The 19,245-nt window shown below is 49.0% G+C and overlaps 3 non-coding genes across 3 annotated transcripts; all 3 read right to left on the reverse strand.

Annotated features, from left to right (window-relative positions):
• Positions 1–6,878: 6,878 nt before the first annotated feature.
• On the reverse strand, positions 6,879–7,042 carry LOC121438092. The gene has a single exon (XR_005973039.1). It is a non-coding gene; the product is annotated as a U1 spliceosomal RNA (small nuclear RNA).
• A 6,431-nt stretch (positions 7,043–13,473) lies between these two features.
• Positions 13,474–13,547, reverse strand: Trnan-guu. Its single transcript has one exon. It is a non-coding gene; the product is annotated as a tRNA-Asn (tRNA).
• A 1,031-nt stretch (positions 13,548–14,578) lies between these two features.
• On the reverse strand, positions 14,579–14,742 carry LOC121438090. The gene has a single exon (XR_005973037.1). It is a non-coding gene; the product is annotated as a U1 spliceosomal RNA (small nuclear RNA).
• Positions 14,743–19,245: the final 4,503 nt, after the last annotated feature.

Below are 19,245 nucleotides of genomic sequence, written 5' to 3' on the forward strand. Positions count from 1 at the left end.
GGATTCTGTGTTATGGGTTTGGGCCTACCTGAAACCTGTGATGTCATGTCTCCTGTCTTCAGAAAAAAAAATGTTTATTCTGTGTTCCTTTTATCAAAAGGATACTCAGAACTCATAATCAGGATTTCCATGGAGGAGAGCGTACAGTACAATGACTTTATAAACTCTCCAGGGAATTCCATTCCATCACCAAGCATAGCACAAAGAATGAGGGCAGGGATGCTCAAAGTGAGACTCCAGGGCCTCATCACTCATATCACCTGAGACTCTGAGACAGACAAATTCTCAGCCCTGCCACCAATCTCTGACTCACAGGATGTGGATCTCTCTCTCTCTCTCTCTCTCTCTCTCTCTCTCTCTCTCAGAAGAGGAATCATGGAACTTGGTGGGGGAGGGGGCTTCCTCTGTATCAGGCAAGTGCTGAGAGCAAGCAATGGGTTTTATTTTTCAGCAGTGGGTTTTTAAGGAAACAAAGGGAAGTCTGTGCTAGGATGAGTTTCTGAGAGCTAATTGGACAACTAAGCCAGAATAGCCAAATAATGAATTTTAATTGCTGGACCTTAGTGTTTGTTTGGAGTCAAATAAGGGTATGAACCTTGGCGACAAATTTTAGGAATTCAATTTTATGTTTTATCAAGGGAAAAAGGAAGTGAAAAGGGCAAAACCCACCACTGCCATATTGGCAATGCTTGGGCCTGTTAGCTTTCACTCACATAAACCCATACACAAGTAGGATGCCAGAGACATGTAGGTAAGTCGCATTATTTCAGAGTATAAGGAAGAAGGGCAGAGACGTGCAGGGTTGAGATCCAGGTCCTCTGGTCACACATTGAGAAAAACCAAGTGGGCCCAGACCCTGCTCACAGAGAAACCAGCAAGAAATACCCCAGTTAAATACAAAGACTCCCATGAACTCAGCACCCAACATCTCCCACAAGCCAACACCTGTCAAGGCCTCTTTGAAATGCGTGTTGTGAGCTCACACACTGGTGCTCCATCCATAGAATGTGACTCAGGACGCAGGCTCTGCTTTTCATTGGGAGGAAGCAGAACAGCCTGTGTCCCCATCTCACTCCTACCCAGGCTTCAGTTCTGCCTCTCAGATGCACTTGGGAAAAGTAGTTTGGGCAGGAGAACACCTTGGAGGTGCAGCCTCAAGTGCCATGAGGAATGCTGGGGTGGACACAGGAGGGTCAAGACATCACCAGAGAACTGGACATAATGACTACCTGTTGTTCACATCATTGTTGGTATAATTGGCCAGGACTGCACGAAGTTCATTCCTCTCGTTGGTCATCATCTGAAGCTGAAGGCTCAGTTCATCAACCTTGTTCATCTGCTGCTCAGTGAGGGAGGCTGAGGTCCGTGCCTTTCCAGTACTTTCTGTAGGTAGACAAACATCAGTGAATTTGTACACTTAGATGGTACGGGGCCATGAGAGACCATGTTGAGTCCCTAGAAAAGGCCTGAGATGTGTTTCTTGTAGACAGCAGAATGTTGGATCCTGTTTTCGTATCCAATCCATTAGCCTGTGCCTTTTTATAGGTGAGTTGAGCCCATTGACATTAAGTGATATTAATGACCAGTGGTTGTTAACTCCGGTCACTTTTTTAGTAGTAGGGTTTGTGTGTTTCCCGTCTTTGAGTTGCGCTGGTGAAAGGTCTCTAGATGACTGAGTTATTGTGGGAGGAGGGGGAGGGAAATGGGAGGCTGGGAGGAGGTGGAAACTTGTTTTTTTTTTCTCCTTTTCTCAATAAAAAAAGAAAAAAGAAAGAAAAGGCCTGAGAAAGAGGGAATACATTAAACCCACTGAAGACCTCACAGAGTAGACAGCTATCCTCTAGTTGGGACCCATAAGCCAGGTCTCCTTTCCCAGTCACTGTTGCTATTGATGGACTAGATATGTCCATCAATATTGGGGATTATGATTTTCAGGTGTGGGACTTTTCTTTGTGCTGTATTTAACTCTGTGAAGTTGCGTTACTGTGCCTGTCTAAAACACCTGATGGTTCTAATAGAGAGATGAACAGCCAATAGCGAGGCAGGAGCAGGGATAGGTGGGACTACCAAGCAGAGTATAGATAGAAGGAGCGAATAAAGAGGAGCATAAGAAGAGGGGAGGGTTCAGTGGCCAGCCACCAACTCACTCAGCAGCCATGGAGTAAGAGTGAGTCCCACTCCTGAAAGAATCAGCTGAAGCCTTCATCCTTCAGGAATCTCTATCCCCTGCCCAGGACTCACTGCGCTTTCTCCAGAACCATTTATTCGTTGATGTGTGACTTGGAGACTGAAGGCCATCTTCCCTGTGCCTCTCTCTGGCCTCCCTGCGCTCTCCATCCTGTCTCCCAAGCAGCCTGTTCAGTCGTGTCAGCATGGCTGTGGGTGAACCACACAGGCACTGAACGAATGCCTCAAGGGCAGTTGGCGTTGCCACAACACAGGTGACATCACAGAATTCCAGGCTCTCCAGGATACAGTAGAATGTCCAGGTGGGGGACTGCTGATGTCATATGATACAGCTCTTAACCCCTGCTAACTACTTCACCCAAAAGTGACCTGAAACTAAGGTGCCATTTCCAAGAGCCTCGCTGGGGACACCGGGGAAGTCTTTAGCAACATTTTCTTCCTATGGCAGGAAATCTATCCCTATGCTGCTCACGTTTTATGTGAGAAGTTGAAGGACCACTTCCCAACCACTGCCCAGGGATGGCTTTTCCCTCCTGAAGATCCACACTCAAGTAACATGAGAAACAAAGGATGCTTAGAAATGAGGTCAGGATAAAGGGAGTAGAACAGCTGAGATCTCTGAAGTGAACGAGCACTGGTGCCGATCCTCAGACTTTTAGAGATTGGAGGGTTCAAAACAAAGAGAAGACACATAGGAAGTGATGAAAATTTCACTCAGAATGTCACTAGAGCTCACTCTGTTATGCCCAAATCCGAGGGTCCCCCCAAAAGCCAACGAAGGAGACCGAGTCCCGTATGTAAAAGCAAAAGGCCTTTATTTTAATCAAGTTTGCAAACTCGGTCTCTCTGCATGTCCAACATATTGGAATATCTGGAGAGCCCCGAGCTCAATTGGAATTGGGTTTTTATAGTAGTAAAGGTGGGGGTGAGGGGTCTCTGAGGTTCAGGACCCCTCATTGGCTGACATTTATCTAGGGGTGTCCTGGGGAAGTGCTGGTTGGTGTTTCCTATCTACAGTGCTTGGAATGCCAGGAATTTCCTTTGAATGGTCTGCTCTTGGGTAGGGGTCAGGTAATCTCTGCCTGCCAGGCATTGTCGCAGGGTAAACTATTAAAAAGACTCCAGACTCCATTTAAATTCATCGCTGGCCAGAGTCCCAGGTGATAATGGTTGGAGGAAGTAAAGAATTTCCTTTCTGCCCAGACTTAGATTATCATGGCTGGATCTCACAACTCAAGCTATGAGGTTGGTAGTGAAGATGTGACTAGCTCTTGGCAGGTCTACCTGGATCCACTGAGCCCAGGTGAGCCTTCAGATATTGAAAGCAAACAGTCGTAGAAAGAGTATGATGGCCCCAACCTTGAATCAATAGACTGAGGAGAGAGTAGTGGCACCCAGAGGTCAGTGTGCACCATCTAGAGGAGTCGTTAGCTATGCAGATGCAAGCACACACACACACACTCACACACATACATACAATTACAATTATGGTGCAAAACATGCTGTAGATCACTGCTATGCTGTGTAAACCAGCAAACAAAAGCCAAGTTCCCTGGTCTGGAGCCACCTGTTCCAATTCCCATGCTCTTCAATAGGTGGCGCTGCTAGCTTTGAGTGAGCATGGGAAGGGCAGGCAAGGGGAGAGACTCAGAGTTCTTGCACCATACAGGTGTTTTATAGCCATCACCAACTTTCTAAGTATCCTGACAGTCCTTGTAAGGGAAGCCAATCCGTGGTCAGCCTGAATTGCTTGTTCTCCAGATCTCGGGACGTTCTCCACCAAAATATGGTACTTGCATCTTAGGACTGATGAGTCTGTCAAGTGATCTGTGTTATTTCAGATGGTGAAGCTCTAATTAATAAATGTCTACCTTCCTGGGCACCTAGAAGTGGGTGTTGGGTTGTCATAAGTGGCTCCAATCCACATCACTTAAAGCAACAGGGATGGATTTTCTGGTTCTGGTGACCCAAAGTCCCAAATCCTGGAGACTGCTTTCTATAGAGGGTGCAAGTAGAGGCTCCTTCCTGCCTCTTCCAGGATCTGGGACGTGGATGGCCTGAGTCTCAGGTCACATTCCACTAGTCTTCATCTCTGCCTTCCTCTGAATTTGTGTGTTCTTTATTATGTCTTCGTTTGAGACTTGGTCTTGATGAGTAGCCCTGCTAGTCCGAACTTCTAACCCCCTGCCTCAGCTTCGCTAGTGCAGGGTCAGTCGTGGGCTATAGCTCAGAGGTAGAGTGCCCAGTGTGTGTGAGGTTTGGTTTCCTTTCCCAGTGCTGGAGAAAATCCCAAAAGGTATGTTCCCTTATGTGACCTTTTCCCTTCTGAGGTTGACCACCCACCAAGGTCTAGCAATCAATTATTAAAGTCCCGTCATCCACAGCCCCCTTTTGCTCACCAAATCTACCTGCCCAATTAAAATTAAAGACCTCATCCTAACACACCCTCGGTCTTAGGGTGAATGACAGTGAAGGTGACTTTGTGAGCCTGCCTGAGAGAGAGAGAGCAAACTGTAATAATACTATCTTGAGTTCCTCCATGTCCACGGGACTTGAACTAGGGAGAGTGGAGTCTGTGTCAAGACATTAGCTAGGCATGGGCTGCATGGGGCAAGAAAGCAGCACACCAGACTGACAGGACAACAACTGCCGTGACTCGGATTCGAACCGAGGTTGCTGCGGCCACAACGCAGAGTACTAACCACTATACGGTCACGGGCAGCCACGCGCCTGATAGTGGTAGGTGCTCGCTTGAGCCTCAGTCAAGCTCAGCCCGGCACAGACCGGTTTCCGAGGCTTCCTTCAACAGGTCTGTCCTACAGAAGTGATTTTTTTCCAAAGCCACTGAGGTTGGGAGCTGCACAGAGTGCAGGCGTCGGTGCCTCGGTTGGGTGGTGAGGGCAGTCGCTAACTGTGAAGTCGGTGGGTCGATGCCACTCTTGCAGGTGCAGTATTTCCCCCAAGCACTTGATAGCCCCCCATCGCCCTCCTCTCCGCGGTGGCTGGGGCACCTGCGGAGGGCACGCACTGCTCTGTGGTTCTTCCGAAGAGCTGGGGAGCAAACCAGCGGTCTAGAGCCTTCCGTAGACGCCGCCCGCCTACAGAGGCCAAAACCATCACTGCCAGTCCCTGGACTCCTTACTAAACATGGCTTGGCCTTAGGAATAAATCGGTTCTAGGGTTCGTGATTACGAATTACGTTGTCGTCGCCCTTGTCATATGCGTATCTTTAGCCGGTGGTGTAAAGTTTACCCGTTTTATTAAAATCTGGTCCGTTTCCTGTGCTTTAGTGACTTGTTTTCCATAATTTTCTTTTATTAAGAAAGGATTTCCACTATATCAATCCCCAAATAAACCAAAGACAGCAGGTGGGGGTTGCCACAGGTGTCCTCCTCCCCCTCTCCCCTCCAAAATAAAAATTGGCTTTATTGTTTACCCTGCCTCAGTACAGGCCATAAATAGCGTGTGACAGAAAGCAGAAAGGTAAGGCCTTAGGTACTTTAAGTCCATAGGGCTTTTTTTTTTTCTTATTTAGTGGGCTTCCGGTATTTCAGAGAAGTAGGAGTGTTTCCATTGCCAAGTCAGCACACAAGGAACTGTAAATTTAGAAAGCTCTTTGTTAAACGCCCAAAGATCGTAGTCCCTGAGTGGGCTCGAACGACCAACCTCCCGCTTAACAGCATAACGCACTAACGCATTGCTCCACAGAGACTTTGACATGACAAAGCCGCCTCTCCTTGGTGAGTCAGACATCACCATGGCAGTCACACCTGTGATGTCCACCGTGTCGCGGCCGAGCATCCGGAACAGGAGCCCTCGAAGCCAACCTGCCGGGCTCCCTGCCGGCCCCACGGCAGCTTCCCGAGCTCGCGCGAACGTTATGAACCCGGCGCCTCCGGGACGCTGGGACGGGGCCGCCTAGGACTCCACGCTCGCAGAGTCTTGTTCAGGGCGCCCATCAGGACTCCGTGAAGGAGCCCAAGTGAACCTCAGGGTTCGGTCCTTTGCAGACCTCGAGCACGGACGCCCGACGGCTGGTCACCCCGGGTGTGTGCTGAAGCCTCCGCGTGGACGGCGTGGGAAAGGCGGCGAGTGCAGTGCCAGTGCTCAGGGAGTTCGGACGGGAGGAACTTGACCCCGAGTGGAGAGGGACAGACGGGGGCGAGGGTGGCCTGGGGGTGGGATTGGGGGATACGCACCGAAGAGACCTGCGGAGAAGCCAGGTGGAGCCCTAGGACACGTCAGATTGAATGGTGCATTTAAACTGAGCTGATGTAGTTTGAAGGCAATTTATGTTAGGAAGACAATAAAATCATGAGGGGTGTTTTGTTTTGAATGAATCAGAAGAATGAATTCCTAGCAACGATATCTGTCTTTCAGCTAGGGGTGTGCTGGTCCCGAGCCCGGGTCTGGTGCGGGTTAAGAGCAGAAAAGAATTAAGGAGAGTCTGGAGTCTCAAAGCAAAGTTTAAGACAAGTGCTCCTGGACTTTAAGACAAAAAGTTCAAAATTGAAGAAATGTTCTACTGAGTCTAAGGACCAACTTCCTAAAGATGTCACTTCAAAGGTTAAGACCTTAAGTTAACTTGGCACTTTTGACCACATATTTTGAAGCATAGAAAAGAATAAAAAAAGACCAAGAGGAAAAACAGCTGTAGGAAGAAAAAGGCCTTTTTTTAAAACAAGAGGTATCAGGGAAGAGCGCGAACGCAGTCCCCCACTAACAGAAATTATGCAGTCGAGTTTCCCGCATTTGGGGAAATCGCAGGGGTCAACACACCCCAAGTGCAATGGGTGAGCCTCGCCCTGGGAAAACCACCTACGTGATCATGGTATCTCCCCTGCCAGGTAAGTATGCTTTGCTGTCTTGCAGCCCAGACTCAGCTGCACCGGCCCTGCACTCTGAACACACGGTCACTTCGCCGCGCATACTCCAGGACCTTATTGGACGCGCACCCCATTCCTTCGACTCGATGCTCTCCGCGGGCCAAGGCACCCTTCCACGCCGCGCTGGAAATCCAGCGTGTTCCCGCAGAGTTTGCGGACAGGACAGCCCCTGCGCGCCCCTCATCTGCATAGACCACGCCTCCAACCGGCACCCACGGGTGACATCACACCCATCCTCTTTTCCCGTTTGCTTAGTGAATTTTTTTGCTTGCGGAGAGCTGGATGGAGTGTTGCAGGATCAGAGACAAATCATCTTGAATTATCTCCAATTCCCAAATAGTCGATGGCTGCTCACCGCCGTGACCTAACAGCCTTATAGCTGGTTTCCGTGTGTAGCGACAAACCCCTATCTTCAATCAACACCAAGTCAGAGAAGCCAGGCAGCAAGGGTAGCCAGCCCTGCAGCTGAGGTCTCCAGCTTCGCTGGAACCTGCCCACCTCATGTCTCCACCACTGCATTTTACAAGGCTCTTGATGTATGGATTTCTCTGTTCCTTCTACAGAAACACCATGAGACTGACACTAAGTCTGGACATGGAATTTGGGGTGACCCCAGTCTGTGTTCCTGGTCCAGGGGATCCACTCTGCCCTCTCTCGGTCTCCTGCATGTGTGTCGTGCACACACATACAATCAGGCACAAACACACATACATAAAATAAATAAGCACTCCCTTTTCTGCGTTGTGTTTGTGGGGGAGGGACAGGTGCGTATGTGCCATGACTCGCATGTGGAGGCCAGCAGACAGTTTGCAGCAGTCGGATCTCTTTCTGCCATGCTTGCTCCGTGGATCAAGCTCTTGGATGGTCAGACCTGATGGCAAGTGTCCTCGCCCTTGTCTATAAGCCATCTATCTGTCCCTTTAAAACCTCTCCCTCTCTGTCCTTCTCTGCCTCTCTGCACTCCCCCTCAAGCCACCACCAACACCACTCCAGACAGGGTCTATCTACATAGTGATGCAATAAGAGCTTGGTACCACCCTGTCTGACCCCCTTAAAACCTCTTTAGCCCACGTGCAGACATAACACAGCATTTTAAGGATTACAGATGATCATACTGTTTATCATGACGTCATACATGCACTTTCTCTTCTACAATGTTTTTGGAACAAGAATTTATCTGTAGCTTCAGGTGCAAAGAAGGATAGAATGATTCAGCTGAAATACTCATCCAATGATGAACATACACATCACAAAGGTAAAATTACCGGCCGCAAGAACGGATCACAAGACATACAAGTGAATCCACTTTAAGAGTTTATTAGAGGGGGCTGGAGAGATGGCTCAGAGGTTAAGAGCACTGACTGCTCTTCCAGAACTCTTCCTGAGTTCAATTCCCAGCAACCACTTGGTGGTTCACAACCATCTGTAATGAGGTCTGGTGCCCTCTTCTGGCTTGCAGGCATACACACAGAATATTGTATACATAATAAATAAACAAATATTTTTTTTAAAAAAAAGAGTTTGAGAGAGAGAGAGAGAGAGAGAGAGAGAGAGAGAGAGAGAGAGACGCGTGCGCGCAGGCCTGGGGAGAGCTGATGCTGAGAAGAAAACGTGGAGTGGGCGGTTCCAGTGGTTAGACACTGACACTGCCTGGCGCGTGCGCATAGGGTCATAGCGTTTGTTGCTGTAGCTTTGACAGGAGCAGATGAAGATCACACAGGGCTTGAGGGTCCTGGGTGGCTATGTAAGTTGCCAGAATGTTGGATGATGCATGCGTGGCCGTGGATCCCGGAAGTGCCTACTCTTGGGGTGGCTCGACATTTGCCATAACGCTAAGTGACGGAAATGCTGACATTTCACCCTTTTGTTTATTATAAAGATTCGGGGGTTAAGGGTAGCAGATGGGTGGGAATGAGGCGTCGCGTCTCTCAAGACTGCTTCCTGTTGGTTTGTGTGCATTGGGAAGTTGGGGTGCTTGGCCACATCCTGGGGGTAGCTGGTTACTTCAGTGTTTTCCAGGCTTTGTGGAACTGGCTGGCTGGCAGCTTGACCCTGACAAGATGCTGGCAATGCGGAAGATTACGTTTAGATCCTGGGGATAAAATCTGAGATCCTGGTGATCAGGGGAGGAAGGTTCCAAGATGGAAGGGGGTCCCCAGAGTCCCCAAGATAGAGGAGGGAGTTTCCCAGGAGTCCCAAGATCAAGGAAGGAAATGATACTTATTCTGGGCAAGTCTGGTCTGTTCATTTGGGTCCAATTTGGCTCTCTGGAGTTCGTGGGAATGTTTGCATTTTTAAAAAGAGATAAATTTCAGACACATTAAGAAGCTTGTGGTAATGATTCTATAGCATTGGAATTAGTTTATTAGGATTTTATTGGTTAGTGTTAAGATTGTGGACAGTTATATAGTGAGGGGGGAGAAAGGGGAGTTATATTTAGTTAAGCCCACAAACATACAAGTCTTGATATTTGACAGGTCTCACCTCTCATTGCTATCCATGCTATTAATATTTGGTACATTAAAAAAAGCAATTTTGTTAAAAGAAAATTTAAAACTACTGTATTGGGAGCTAGAGACGTGGCTCAGCTGTTCGGAGCAGTTGCTGTCTGCAGGGACCCAGCTATATTCTCCAGCATCCACACACTGTCCCGCAAAAGGCCACGACTCCAGTTCCAAGAAATCCAGAGCCCTCTTCTGGCCTCTGCAGGCACTTGGCATATACTCGGTATGCTACACACCTCAGGCAAAACACTTGTACACGTAAAACAGAAATCACATAGCCCACAGGGTGTGCCCGGCCTTAATCCCAGCACTCAGAAGCAGAGGCAAGTAGATTTGTGTGATTTCGAGGCCAGCCTGGTCTGTAGAGTGAGCTCCACGCTAGCCAGGGCTACAAAGTGAGATGCTGTCTCTAAAGCCAAAACAAGTCCTCTGTAAACAAAACAACAACCTAGCTATGTGATTTTTGTCTCTAATGTGACTTTCTCTTTATTCCCCAAACAAAGATTTGGTAATTCACACAATCACGTGGAAAGGTTACTAACTTCAGTACTTGGGAGAGACAGGATCGCCCATTCAGTCAGAGGATTTGTTAGAGGTAAGAACCAGGGGCTGTCTGCTCTGCTTCTTTGATCTTTCAGCATTTACTTCCATATCTGACTTGGGTTTTTATTTATTAAAACCAATTAGAATTTTGCTGTGTGTGTCATGTATATGTGTGCCCGTGGAGGCTGTGTATCGTGTAGGTGTGTGCCTGTGGAGGCTGTGTGTCGTGTACGTGTGTGCCCGTGGAGGCTGTGTGTCATGTACATGTGTGCCCGTGGAGCCTGTGTGTCGTGTACGTGTGTGCCTGTGGAGGCTGTGTGTCGTGTACGTGTGTGCCTGTGGAGGCTGTGTGTCATGTACGTGTGAGCCGGTGGAGGCTGTGTGTCATGTGCATGTGTACCCGTGGAGGCTGTGTGCGTGTACGTGTGTGCCTGTGGAGGCTGTGTGTCGTGTACATGTGTGCCCGTGGAGGCTGTGTATCATGTGCATGTGTGTCTGTGGAGGCTGTGTGTCATGTGCATGTGTGCCCGTGGAGGCTGTGTGTCGTGTACGTGTGTGCCCGTGGAGGCTGTGTGTTGTGTACGTGTGTTCCCGTGGAGGCTGTGTGTCGTGTACGTGTGTGCCCGTGGAGGCTGTGTGTTGTGTACGTGTGTGCCCGTGGAGGCTGTGTGTCATGTACGTGTGAGCCGGTGGAGGCTGTGTGTCATGTGCATGTGTACCCGTGGAGGCTGTGTGTCGTGTATGTGTGTGCCCGTGGAGGCTGTGTATCGTGTACGTGTGTGCCTCTGGAGGCTGTGTGTCGTGTACGTGTGTGCCCGTGGAGGCTGTGTGTCATGTACATGTGTGCCCGTGGAGCCTGTGTGTCGTGTACGTGTGTGCCTGTGGAGGCTGTGTGTCGTGTACGTGTGTGCCTGTGGAGGCTGTGTGTCATGTACGTGTGAGCCGGTGGAGGCTGTGTGTCATGTGCATGTGTACCCGTGGAGGCTGTGTGTCGTGTACGTGTGTGCCTGTGGAGGCTGTGTGTCGTGTACATGTGTGCCCGTGGAGGCTGTGTATCATGTGCATGTGTGTCTGTGGAGGCTGTGTGTCATGTGCATGTGTGCCCGTGGAGGCTGTGTGTCGTGTACGTGTGTGCCCGTGGAGGCTGTGTGTTGTGTACGTGTGTTCCCGTGGAGGCTGTGTGTCATGTACGTGTGAGCCGGTGGAGGCTGTGTGTCATGTGCGTGTGTACCCGTGGAGGCTGTGTGTCGTGTACGTGTGTGCCCGTGGAGGCTGTGTGTCATGTGCATGTGTGCCCGTGGAGGCTGTGTGTCGTGTACGTGTGTGCCTGTGGAGGCTGTGTGTCGTGTACGTGTGTGCCTGTGGAGGGTGTGTCGTGTACTGAGCATGTAACTTAAACATGATCAGTTTTTATGACCTCCTGATTCTGCAGTGTGGGATCGAAGTAGGAGTGCTTCCCCTCCACAAGTCAGTGCCCTGTGCTGCATCCCGGCCACTGCCGAAGGGAAAGTTTTTGTGTTTGGCAGGTTTGATCCTCACCACAGGTTGTGCCTTATTATTGAGAGCTAAGGAGAGACAGACTCCAATAGACTCTGGGGCCCGAAAAAGTGAGCGTATTTTCACCTTGAGCAAAGGTCAGAGAGTTGGAACTTAGCTCTTTTCCTTCAAGGTGACCGTCTGATTCTACCTCAGATAAAGATCCCATCTAGATTTAGAGCCTAGAGTTCTGCTCTCTCAAGGTTATTGTCCGCAGGTGTGGCTAATATGCAGACCTTGTCTTTCATGAATAGAGAAATAGATGTGTTTCTATCCCAAACGAAAGTCTAAGGATCTGACTAAGGTCCTACCCTAAGGAGATAACAATGGATTCCACCCAGGGAGTGGTTTGCCTACAGAATATTTTGGTCTAGGGTGTGAGCTGAGCCTTCTTTGTCTTGTTCTAGCGTCAGAATGTTTACCTAAGAATGTAGCCCACGACCTTCAATTGGTGTGTTCTTTTTCTTGTTTCACAGTCTCTCATGAGTTCCTGGGGCGGGGTGGTCATGTTATCCCAGAATTGAGTGAGAGTCTCCCCGACCCAGAGGTCTTTCATTTGCTCAAAGATGATGTTTACTATGCCCTGGGTCTTATGGTGATTGACAGTGAAGGCGATTTTGTGAGTTCACCTGAGACGGTGTGATTGACAGAGAAGACTGCAAGCAGCAAACCATAATGATAATGTTTGAGTTCCTCGGTCAACTGGGCTTGAACAAGGGAGACTGGAGTCTGTGGCAAGACATTAAATTAGCGTGGCGTGGGGTGCAGGGGGTAAGAGAGCAGTATGCTGGGATGGGCAAGAGAGACAATAGTGCCATGACTCGGATTCGAACCCAGATTGCTGCAGCCACAACACAGAGTACTATAAGACCGTGGCTCAGTCCAGATGTGCATCTGTTCCCTTCTGGCATCGGTGCTGGGGCGGAGGTCAGCACTGAGCGCAGGCCAGCCTGAGCTGGTTTTCGAGACTTCTGACCGGCCTGTCCTGCAGAAGTGATTTCTCCAACGCAGCTGAGTTGGGAGCTTGGGAGCGGCGCCCGCACGAGTGAACGCATCTGTGCCTCAGTTGGGTGGTGAGGGCCGTCGCTAACTGTGAAGTCGGTGGGTCGATGCCACTCTTGCAGGTGTACTATTTTCCCCAAGCACCTGATAGCCCTCCATCGCCCTCCTCTCCACTGTGACTGGGGTACCTGGGTAGGGGGCGAACTGTCCTGGGGTCCTTCCGAAGAGCTGGGGAGCAAACCAGCGGTCCAGAGCCTTCCTAGACGCTGCCCGCCTACAGAGGCCAAAACCATCACCGCCAGTTCCCGGATTCCTGTACCAAACACCGCCGGGCCTGCCCGTTTCTGTGGTTTCTTTTGGTGTTTCCATACCACATGGTTTTCGAAATCGGTTCTAAGGTTTGTGATTAGGAATTACGATGAGCTCGCCCTTGTCGTACGCAAATCTTTAGCCGGTGGTGTACTTTATCTGTTTTATTAAAATCTGGTCCGTTTCCTGTGCTTTGGTGACTTGTTTTCCATAATTTTCCTTTATTAAGAAAGGGTTCCCATTCTACCCATCCCCAAGTCAACTAAAGACAGCAGGTGGGGGTTGTCCATAGGTGTCACCCTTCCCGCCCAAAATAAAAATTAGCTTTGTTGTTTTCCTTGCCAGCGGGCCAGGCAGTAAAAAACGAACGACAGGCACTTTAGTAAGGGATTTTCGGAGGCTTGCTGAGAAAGCGGTAGAAGCGTGCACTTTCAAACTAACAATCAACATGCTCGCACACGAGCGACTGACCTGTGTATTTAGACTGTTTAAAATCTGAGAGCCATCGTCCCTGGGTGGGCTCGAACCACCAACCTTTCGGTTAACAGCCGAACGCGCTAACCGATTGCGCCACAGAGACTATGCACAAGCAAATGCCCTGTCTCCTTAGTGAGTCCGGCGACACCGCAGCGGCCACACCTGGGAAGCCCGCCCGCCTGCAGCCGAGCAACCTGAGCTGGAAGATTCAAAGCCAACAGCCCGGACGCCCGGACGCCCCGCTTCCCGACCTCGCGCTTACGTTAAGACCCCGCCGCCACCCGGGGGTCGGGGAAGGAGCCCAAGTGTGCTTTAGGGTCCGGTCCTTTGCAGACCCCGAGCACGGACGTGAGAGGGGCTGGTGTGTGCTGGAACCTCGGCGGGGCCTGCGTGGGAAAGGCGGCGAGTGTGGTGCCCTTGCTCAGAAAGTCCGGACGGAAGAGGTGGACGAACTTGACCCGGAGTGGAGAGGGACCGGCGAGGCGAGGGTTGGTTGGGGGTGTACGTGTGGCTACGCACCGCGGGCATCAGAGGATCCGGAGCCCGGTGGAACCCCAAGGCATATCCGAGAGAATGGTGACTAGTAAGCCACTGGAGCGTGTTGGGAAGACGATATTCCACTAGGATGAGGGGTGTGTGTGTGTGACAGTAAAAACACCTGAGGAGGGACAGAGACAGAGAGAGAGAGAGAGAGAGAGAGAGAGAGAGAGAGAGAGAGAGAGAGAATTGCTTCCTAACAACGGTATCAATTAGGGGTAATTTTAAAACACTCTTTGAGAGGGATGGGCTGTTCCCGAGTGAGTCAGGGTCTGGTGCATGTTAAGCACAGGAACTAAGGGGAAAAAAAAGGTAGAGTGGAGTACCAACCTAGATTTTGACAGTTGCCAAAAAGTACTCAGGCTTTCAGGTAAAAAAACTCATAATTTCAAAGCTTTCGACGTTTTCTCATTAACATAGTACCTGATTTCCTAAGGATAACTTCTATAAAGCCAATACCAATTTTCTTATCAAATAGGAAAAAACAGGTGCATGCGTAGAGGAAAATAAAAATCCGGTAGTACATATTTGCCACGTCTATTTCAGTTAGCTAGAGGCACAAACGCTACTTATATACCCTTTTCTTTACGACAGTATCAGGGGAGAGCGCGAACGCAGTCCCCCACTAACAGAAATTATACAGTCGAGTTTCCCGCGTTTGGGGAAATCGCAGGGGTCAACACACCCCAAGTGCAATGGGTGAGCCTCGCCCTGGGAAAACCACCTACATGATCATGGTATCTCCCCTGCCAGGTAAGTATGCCTTGCTGTCCTGCAGCCCAGATTCAGCCCCACCGGTCCTGCGCTCTGAACATATGGTCCTTTCGCCGTGCATACTTCAGGACTTGCCCGGACGCGCACCCCATTCCTGGGCACCGCTGCTACTCGTGAACCCGCGGTGACTTCCACGCCGCGCTGGAAATCCCTCGCGTTTCCGCAGAGTTTGAGGATGTGACAGTCCCTGCGCGCTCCTCATCTGCATAGACCCTGCCTCCAACCTGCACCCAGGGGTGACATCACACTCCTCCCCTTTTCCCCGTTGGCTTGGTGAACTTTCTTGCTAGCGGAGAGCTGGATGGAGTGTTGCAGGATCAGAGACAAATCACCTAGAATTATCTCCAATCCCAAATAGCCGATGGTTGCTCGCCGCTATGGCCTCACAGCCTGTCGCTGGTTTTGGTGTGTACCAGCAGACCTCTATCTTCCACCAACACGAAGTACATGAGATCATTCGACCCCTGTAGAGAGAAAATTCTCTAAGTTGCTGGGCAGGTTTTACAAATCTCATTCACCTGTGATAAGTGGTTGCTGAGTTACAACACAGCAAAAATAGCTCCATAGGCCATTTTGAGAAATCTTGTACAACCAGGGCAATTCTTAAACTAAAATAAATAGCCACAGGTACCAGACCTATGTACCTTAAGATGGAGCCAGTGCTGTGCCCCAAGGCGCAGAGACCGAAGCTACTTGAACAGCAGATCTGTTTTCTTTACATGTGTTAGACGAGTTAAATTCCTCACCTGGGTTCTGGCATGACCCCCATGTTTGCCAAAGGAGTCAGTGAATCTCTCTAAGTAAAGCAGGAGATAAAACATTTGCTTTTGGGGAAACATGTAGTTATACTTTCTCATCAGGTTCAGCAGCCCTCAAGTAACTACATGAAGACTTATTAACACTTATAAAAAGCCTGGCTATTAGCTTAGACTTGTCCCACTAACTCTTATAACTTAAATTAACCTGTCTCTTTTCTTTTTTCTTTCTTTCTTTTTTTTTTTTTTCTTTCGAGATAGGGTTTCTCTGTCGTTTACGAGGCTATCCTGGAACTAGCTCTCGTAGACCAGGCTGGTCTCGAACTCACAGAGATCAGCCTGCCTCTGCCTCTGGAGTGCTGGGATTCCTGTTTCTTTTAGTCTGCATTCTTCCACGTGGCTTGGTTACCTCTGATCTGTACCTTATGTCTGACTTTTTACGAGTCTTTGGTGAAATCCAGTTGCCTCGATTCCTCTTCCTCTCTCTCCCGGGAAATCCTCCTATCCTCTCCTGTCTAGCTATTGGCCATTCAACTCTCTCTTTCTTTTGTTTGGTTGATTGTTTTGTTTGTTTGTTTTCCGACAAGGTTTCTCTGTGTAGCTTTGGAGCCTGTTCTGTGCTAGGATTAAAAGCACGCTTCACCGCTGCCTGACTGGCCATTCAGCTCTTTCTTACACCGACCACAGCAATACACCTTCACACAGTGTACAGATATCCCACAACAGAAACATGGACTTGTAAAGTCTGTCATAGTGGGGTTGTAACCTTAGAGGTGGTTAAAAAGCATGAGGTTGTAAAACCTGTCACAATGATGATTAAGGAATGATACCAAGTGTGTCCTAGTCTTAAGGTTATAAACATACCGCCTATTCCAGTTGGCTGATCGTTCGCTAAACTCTTCTGTAAACAGGCAGTTCTGCTTTTGTGATGTTGTGGATATTCTGTCCGTCCTGATTGGCTGACCTATGGTTGACCCCTGCATCTCTGTATTCCCCGATCAATTGTGTGTGTATCCCAATATTGCTGCCACTCACCCCCTCTTCCAGTGGGGAGTGCCTAGGCCCGGTGCAATAATAAAGATTTTTACTTTGCAGCTCTACTGCTTCTAAGAGTTCTTTGATCTAAAATCGGGGACACAAGAGTTTATTGCAAAAATGTATTTAACTTGACAAGTATGGTGACCCACATTGTAATCCCAGCGCTCAGGAGACAGAGGCAGGTGGATCAATGAGTTGAGGCCAGCCTGGTCAACCGAACAAGTTCCAGGATAATGGGGATCACACAGAGAAACCCTGCCTTGGAAAACATTAACAAACAAACAAAACCAAACGTTTGCCACATATTGGGGTCACCATATTTACAAAAATAGAAAAAAAAGAATCGCATGTAAATGAAAACTATAAAGTGTCCTTCATTTATCTGCTGCTTCCAGTGACCTGTCTGCATGTGCCCATCGGTGTCCTCCAAAACCAGGTGTCCAGACTCAGGCCCTAAGTTCAGCTTGCTGAGTCTAGCTTATGCCTCCTCCTTGTATCTCAGCTCGCACCACTCACTTTCCTCACTGAAGTGACAAGGACCCGGCAGAGCACCCTAAGGGAAGAGAGGTTTCCTCTTGTTTGTTTCAGAGACTGCAGAGCATTGCAGGGGAGAAGGCAGGGCAGCTACAGTGGCTCAGTCCTTGCACTGTGCGTATCCACATCTTGGTGGGCGGAGAAAGACAAGCTCTCTGGATAGCCCCTTAACAGGGGAACATGTGCTCCATCCCGAGAGCCTGGAGCGGATATTTTATATTCACGCCGGAACATTCTGCTCCTCCTCCATCAGAGCCATTTCATATTGCAAAGGGCATTCAATTCACCTTCAAGAGTCCCGTAGTCTCAACAGTTCTAGCACCGTACAGCAGCTCAGTCACTTTTGAGACTCAAGACAATTCTTAACTATTGTTGGGCCCATAGGGGTAGCGCAAAGATGGGGACAGACCACCAAAGTCTAGTAAGCCAGAAGCAGACTTTATTCCAGGAAAAAAATTAAAAATTAAAAAAAAAATCTCCATGGGGCACAAAAGCTTACCAGCTAGCTGAGGCCACAGCCAGAGATGGCTGTGGTCATGGGCTGTTTCCGGGCTCCCCTTTTCATAACAAGAAGCAACAAGAAATTTTTACAATTGCGAGGTAAAACTCAGATACAAATTGCCCTTTTTTACTATTTCCATGGGCAGGGATTTTAGTTACAGGAGCGTTTGTCTTTAAGTTGTCGTTCTCCCTGGCGCTCCCCAACAGTGTCCACTGAAGTACTGCCCTCCTCCGATGCTGCCAGTTTTACAGAGCAGGGACAGTGTAAAACCGAAAAGTCACATACACCCCATCCTTTCAAGGCTAACTCGGCTCACATCAATTGTTGGTCATGAGTGGCTGGGGTTATCTAAAAGCTGACCCTTGGTTTGCAGAGGGCCGCTTCAGCCTTGCAGACAGAGCTATGGGTTGTAAAGCAAAGTACCCCACTGTTAACAATTAATCCTTAAGCTGTTAAAAAAGCTGCTAACATTCTTCTGGGCTTACAACTTTATACTTCTGTATTTCTACATTTTTACTTGTGGGACCTATATTTCTTTATTCTTTTTTTTTTTTTTTTTTTGGTTTTTGAGACAGGGTTTCTCTGTGGTTTTGGAGCCTGTCCTGGAACTAGCTCTTGTAGACCAGGCTGGTCTCGAACTCACAGAGATCCGCCTGCCTCTGCCTCCCAAGTGCTGGAATTAAAGGTGTGTGCCACCACTGCCCGGCTATTTCTTTATTCTTATTCTTGGATTCTTCACTATGAAATCAAAATCTCAAGTTACACACTTTCAATATACAATGGCAGACCATAAACATCCCCATTCCAAAAGGGTGAAATGAGTATAATTGACTGGACAGAGAAACTACCCAATTGGACTACTCTGTGGGTAGAAAAGATCTATTGGGGATCACCCTACCAAGGCCTACTGGGGAGGGGGGACAGAGAGAGGAGCAAAAAGGCAGAAAAGCAAGCAGATTTATATGACAGCAGGGTTGGAATCTGAGCTACTACAGGCTGCTGGATTGATCCGGAGCTTTGTGCCTGTCCTTGCTGGAGGTAGGCCTACAAGCCTGGCATCTCCAACATCTTCGGCTCTCCATTCCAACTTAGGATTCACCAATACAGCATTATATATTGGTCTGTAAGTGTGTTCCATGTTGTGAATGTTTTACTCTTGGGGGACTTGCCACCCAGCTCCTAAATAAATCACACATACACAGGCTTATTCTGAGTTATGAATGCCGGCCTTAGCTTGACTTTTTTCTTAAATTATTCTGACTACCTTTTGCCTCTGTGCTATTTCCTTTTCTTCTGTATATCTTACTTCCACTCTTACTCCATGGCTGGCTGGCCGTATAGCTGGCCTGATGTCCTCCTTCCCTTGTTCTCTCATTGCTCCTTTCCTTCCAGATTTCTCCTTCTATTTATTCTCTCTGCCTACCAGCCCTGCCGATCCTTGCTTCTGCCTCACTATTGGCCGTTCATCTCTAGAGAGCTTGTTTGGAGGTTCTAGCAGGGGAGCGCAGCTACTCATATACCCTTGATTGAAGACCCGTCCTCCTCTATTCAGGGAAGGTCGTCCTCTTTGACTGAGCGCAGCTTCTGGAGGGACGCACATGGAGCGGTGAGGGAGGAAGGGGACACCCGCCTAGCCATCCAGATCAGCCGAATCAACCCTG

This window comes from Microtus oregoni, unplaced genomic scaffold (genome assembly GCF_018167655.1).
Source record: "Microtus oregoni isolate MIOR12 unplaced genomic scaffold, Mior012 000054F_ref0000373, whole genome shotgun sequence".
Lineage (NCBI taxonomy): Eukaryota > Metazoa > Chordata > Mammalia > Rodentia > Cricetidae > Microtus > Microtus oregoni.